General features: G+C 37.5%; 1 pseudogene; it reads right to left on the reverse strand.

Moving 5' to 3' along the window:
• Positions 1–3,022: 3,022 nt before the first annotated feature.
• On the reverse strand, positions 3,023–3,512 carry LOC123797220 (zinc finger CCHC domain-containing protein 17 pseudogene; annotated as a pseudogene).
• Between the last annotated feature and the right edge of the window lie 2,884 nt (positions 3,513–6,396).

Consider the following 6,396-nt stretch of genomic DNA (forward strand, 5'->3'; position numbering starts at 1 on the left):
TCTCAACCACGTCATTATGATTTCAACTCCTCCAGAATTTTCTCCCTCATCTACATGAATGACCTTCAAGTATTTAGATAATTCATATGTTTTCCCATGGATTTCTCTTCTCACTAATTAACCCATTGCTTGAATGATATAGTTCAAGACCTTTTACTATTTAACTCACACTCCCTGAAACACACTAGAATTTATTAATATATATCTTTAAATGATGTGCCAAAAGTGATCACCATGTTCCGCATGTGCTCTGACCAGCAGAGCCTACTCGCTGTCACTTCCTGTGATCTAGCCATATGCTTCCATCATCATATCCTGAATATGCACTTTCATTTGGCAGTTATCATTTGATTTGTTCACAGAAAATCTGAGGACAGTATTATTCTTTTTCTAAATAATAAAATTTGTTTGACCATATTTGTGTGTGTGTATGTCTGATCCTTTTGTCAGAAAGCTGTAAGGTTAATTGTAAATGCCTGTGTTTGGCAATTTATTGGCTTCTTTTGCTTGATTTTTATTTTTCATTCATTTCACATGTATGTCTTTTAAGAAAAGATATTCACTAAGAGAAAAGTAATTTATGCAACTTGGCAGTGCTTTAGAGGTAATTGGTTCATCAACTTGAATTGGTTTATTCATAAATGAATTATCTATGGCTAGAAACTAATTCATTCAAATGATCAATGAATTAATTAATCAATTATTCAATTCAGTTATAATTTTTGAGTGACCACTGTGTTCAAGGCATTTAATATAAAGAAGAAAGAGACAAGATATCTCCTTATAGCTGTTCTTCCAGAGAGCTTATAAATAATTGGGCAGGAGAGAAATATAAGCACAAGGTAACAGTACAGTGTGAAGGAGTATCCATCCATCCCTCCATTTATCAGTTATACTCTGGGACAGTTAAGACCTACTAAAAATATTCTTACTATCTTCTCATGTATCTTGGGATTTTGTTCATTAATGTTGATTTTTTTTTCTAATTTTCTAGTGTGGAGACTATTCTTCTTGATACATAAACTAAAAGCAAAATGGAAATTGAATAATATTTATTTAGTTTTCCAGAATTTCCAACTATTTTAATATTTCCTTTCTATCTTTCTTTTATTGATTTCTAGTTTGATTTCATTGTGGTAAGAAAACAAATGTTTTACATAATGTCCAAAGTTTTTAGTTTTATTTAGTAGGTGGAATAGGGAAAAATACAACTACTTTAACATCTCAAAAGTAGAAATCCTGGTGGTAGTTTCCTACGTAGCATCTATTTTCTCCTTCTTACTAGCATCCCGAGTTTTGTTTGGGGAGGCAGTGTGATAAGTTAAAAATCCTTACCTCCCTAGACTCCTGTGCCTTTAGGGGTGGTCATGTGATCAAGTTTTGGCCCATAATAAAACAGCTAAAGTCTACTGGCTAGGACTTCTAGAAAAGCTATTGTTCTTCTAATAAAAGGGACACCTTCGCCTTTCATCCCTTCTTTCTGACTAATACATATACATGATGCCTGGACGTACAACAGCTTTCTTGTGCCCAAGAGAACAAAAACCACCCACTAAAACTGGCAGAGGAAGAAACCAAACACAACTTGAATTCTTCATCAACTCCTTGAGCAGCTGCACCATCCTTAAGGTTCCCACTAAAGGAGTGTTTATTATGGGGAAAAATCCTATAGGTTTAAGCTGTGCTAGTTAACTTTTTGTTATGTGAACTAAACATAATCTTAGCAAGTTATTCATCCTGCTTTTTCCCACCCAATTTGGAATCAAGCTATCTTTTACTTCACCTTCAAAATTCATCTCAAGGCAAGTTTCACTAGGATGACCTCCATCATCCTACTCTAAAACAGTATTTGGTATTTGGTATGAAGGCCCTGTTCAGCTGCCTTCACACCAAATACAACCTTCTTTCATGCTTTATCTCACTGCATTGTTTTTTAAATTTATGATCCTTTCTTCGTTAAACAACTTCATGAGGGCAGGCATTATGCCTTTTATTTGGCATTTTCCCCCCATGTAATGACAGGAATTTAAACAGAGACCTTTAGTGGAATTGACTTACATTGACTTACATTAGTAAATACAAGTAAAGCAATGATCTTGGCTTGAGCTATCTGGTTCCGTGGTCTGGCAGAATGTCACATACAAGCTCAGTCATTGCAAATAATGGTTTTCTGGCTGTCAGTTCTAGCACAGTAGAACCATAATGGGGAAATGGAAAAAGTAAGCACCACTTCTCACCATGTTCTCCCTCATACCGCAGGTCTCCCTCTGCCCGTGTTGGATGCTGTAGAGATCACTCACCAATCGGTCCAGGGCTGGCCCAACAGAGAGGGACCAATCACTGTTCTCCAACTACAGCCAGATTTGCCTGCACAGCATTACCTGTGGCTCTAGCCTGGATTCCTGTACAGAAATCTGGCTCTGGCAGTGGCAGCTGGAGAGGGTAATAGGACCTCCTGCTAAATGAAGTCGAGTAAATGAGTGGATGAGCTGCAAGGGTCACTTGCAAGGAGACCCGGAATGGTAAGTTAACAACAACTCATTCAGACAGATGTTTTTGTCATCTAACTCCCAAACCTACCTGTGCCACGAGGGGAAGCCATCTCCCGTGGGAGAGAGGTCAATGGGGTGGGAGACCGTATTCTCACTATTGAGTCTTTCTAGGAGCTAGGGCTTCAAGGCACAAGACTCCTGGTTCCTTCTTTTCTCAATCACCCCTGTCCTCTTTTCACTCTTGCTCCTTGTGCTGTCATTGCTGTTTCTTCTTCTTCTTCTTCTTCTTCTTCTTCTTCTTCTTCTTCTTCTTCTCTTCTCCTTCTTCTTCATTTCTTTTCCTTCTTTTCCAGCAGCAGCAGCAGCAGTGGCAGCGGCAGCAGGAGTCAGTCTCAGTTACTTTGCAAACTGAGGGCAGATCTCACTGACTGAAGGAACCTAAGGAGCTTCTTTCTTTTTCTAGAAGAATTCCTCATTGGGTCACGCTTCTCAAACTCTGCTTATTTTCCTCTTCCTTCACCTCTTCCTCATTAGGTGTCAGAGAATATTTAGCTCCTCATGGTTGCATAAAACAACCCTTTGCAAAGTAGTCTCTATCAACACACACCTTGTAGGTGGTGTACAGGATAGCCTTGAGGGTGATCTTCCCAGTGTAATCATGGAAGGACTGCCTCTGCCTCTCTTCTTGCTCAGTGATAACATTGTTGGGGTCAAGGTCTTTCTCAGTCCCATGGTTGACAACTTTTATGGAGAAGGATACTTTTATCCTATCATTTTTCATCTATCAGCCAATAAGTTTCACCCACACCTTTTCTCTGACATCTACTACCTCAGAGGGCTTATCCATGCAACAGGATCACATGTGAGTTCAACAGACCAGACCCTGCTTCTGACAGCCTGGGATTTTGATAAAAGCTTCATAGTCTGTCACCATAACAACCTCTATTTTGAACCTCTATATTGGAAAATAGTGTAGACAGTAGGCAACTCCTCCATGGTCTTGGGTCTTCCTGTATTCATCCCTAATGTTCTATGGCTCCTCCATTTCTCTTCTGCTTCAAGTATTTCAAGTGTCTCTGTGTCAGCTCCTGGTCTCCTGGCCACAGTATTGTGTGAAACACCAAGACCCAGGCCTTATTTGGCACTTTTATGTGGCAATTTGGCAGGACTCAATACATGTTTGTTATACAAGCAGATGAACAAAGTTTTCTAAATAGCATTTGCTTCATTGCAGTTTGTTGTTGTTGCTTGCAACTGTCAACTATTTTCTAAGTAACTAGCTTTATAGAATATGGCTGTGTTGGCATATTTCATTTTTCTTAGCACTACTGGAAATAGCTGAGACATTGGACAGGAATTATTGCCAGACTTATATTAAATACATTTAATTAAAGTAAAACAACAGCAATTCATCTGTTCTTTATGAAATTGGCAAGCCCACTTTCTCTGTGGTGCCAAATTTTGGATATATATGTATTTTGTATCTGAAAAGTAGTTACACGCCTAAGGATGTGGGGGATCTTCCTGTACAGATTTTTGTGATGTTTTGGCTCCCTAAAGTTCTCATGCGATAAATGGAATTGTTCTTCTGGGATCCATCTTGGAACCACTATATACTTGCTGTTTGGTTGCTTGTGTGATGCTAGGATGCCTTTATGACCTTCCCAAACCCTCACTGATTTTGCCTGAGAAGAAGTAAACTACTTTTCCTTTCTGCTGGAGTCATCATCTTTTCTCTCCACTACTGGAGTCTACTTTCATCTCTCCCCTTTCTTAACTTCTGTCTGGGTTCATTTTTTAATGACTCCAAGGGAAATCTCAGATCTAGTCGCTCTCTGAGGGCAGAACCAATAGTTCTCAGTACCAGTCTCTTATAATGTCCTATGAACAGAATGAGAGGTGTGGGAGTTTTCTGAAATGGAGCATGGAGGACTGAAGGAAAGTCCAATAAGCTAATGCTTGCCACCTATTTACTTGACTTTCAGATGTGGATCCTTTTGGTGTATGCATTTCTTTTAAGAGGCATGGCATATATTCTAATGTATTGAGGAACTCTGAAGAGCAAATATAGATTCATGCACTTTTTTGGACAAAGTAGAAGTGAAATTGTAAATGCATTATAAGTGTATATATGTATATTTAAAATCATATTTTCTACCTATGAATATATAAAAACAAGGAAATTGCCTTTCACAATGACATTGGGTGGATGTACATAGTAGTATATTTAAAATAAAAAATGTCAGGTAAACAAAATACTGTGATTATCAAAATGACATTGAGTCTGGAAATTACAAAGTAAAAATAAAGTATTATATCCTAACATACAGGAAAAAGTGTGGTGTGATGAACAATATACTATACTAATGTTAGAACATTCTTTCTAAGGAAAAAAAACATGATTCTGAGTATGTACTTAACTCTATGAACCTCAGGTTTTTAATCTATAAAATAGAATGAGTATTTAATGTTAATAATTATCATTAATATTTACTGAGTATTTACCTTTATCACAGAGTAATTGGAAGGATAATTAACAACATAAAACTGAAAATGCTTTAATACCTCCAAAGTGCTACAAACATAGGCTTTATTTAATATAGTTAATAAAAATATATGCAGACAATATTATCACCAGAAAAAGCCAGAAATCAAAGTTTCAATTTGTTAGTCGTGGGAGACGGTATATGCTACATCAGAGTAAAGTTCTACGTGTTAAAACCTTAGCTTTTTGTGTTTATTTAACAAAACATTGCAATAGTGTTTTCTTCCAGAAGAATATCTGAAGTTCAATTATGACTCAACAAACAGCTGCAGAAGATGCTTCTAATTGGTTAAAAAGTTAAAAAATATAACAGCACATTATTAGAAAAAATCAAAGAGTAACAGAAAGCTAATAATGAGCAGTTCCCATTCTACTCCCTTTCCTAGAAGCAAAGTTCTAACTCAGCTGTTTCTTCTGATATTTTTCCAAATTATATGTTTCTTTTTTTTTTTTTAAGATTTTATTTACTTATTTGAGAGAGAGAGAGTGTGTGTGAGAGCGTGAACAATGGGGAGGGGCAGAGGGCGAAGTAGACTCCCCACTGAGCAGGGAGCCCTGCGGGGCTAGATTCCAGGGTCCTGGGATCAAGACCTGAGCCTGAGCCTAGGGCAGACACTTAACCAACGGAGCCCCGCAGGCTGCCCCAGATTATATGTTTCTAAGAATATTTTTTGGATTGATGATTTTTAGATTATACCATTTGACTTTCTATAATAAAAATGAAGATTTAGCTTTTTAAACCTTCTCAGCACTCCTCCATTTCTGTTAACTTTACCCTGTCAAACACTGAAATTAAATCAAGGATTGTTGCTTCCATCAAGGTTTATGCAAACACAGCAAACACATTGTCAAAGTAATAATGCACCATGGGGCAAACCCTCACTTGCGAGGTTTTTGTATTGAACAGTAATTGTCTTACTTCCCACGTGCCCAGTTTGCTGTCTCGATATTTTTAATTTATACCTTTCCATTTGTAGCTCTCTGTGCATTCCCCATAATCTGGATGGTTTCCAGCAGTTCTAGCAGTTACCTCACATTGAGGTCTCTCTTCTCTGTCTTCCTGATTTGATCCTATATTTTCTGAATCCCATCTTTCTCTTTCTTGATTTACTCATGAGTTTGCTGAACAATGTTTTTCAGGACTTCTCAAGAAAGTTTCATGGGAGGTCAATGTGTGGAAATTTGGCACATACGAAAATGCCTGATGTTCTTGTACCCTCACATGTGATGAGGGTTTGGCTGGTTATTTAGTTTGAAAAACATTTTTCCCTCAGAATTTTAAAGTACTTGCTCCAATGTGTTTAATTTTTAGTGCTGCTTGTGAGAAATATCAGTCTTGCTTCTTTGTTCATGACTTGT

This window comes from Ursus americanus, chromosome 29 (genome assembly GCF_024610735.1).
Source record: "Ursus americanus isolate L20-20 chromosome 29, mUrsAme1.1.p, whole genome shotgun sequence".
Lineage (NCBI taxonomy): Eukaryota > Metazoa > Chordata > Mammalia > Carnivora > Ursidae > Ursus > Ursus americanus.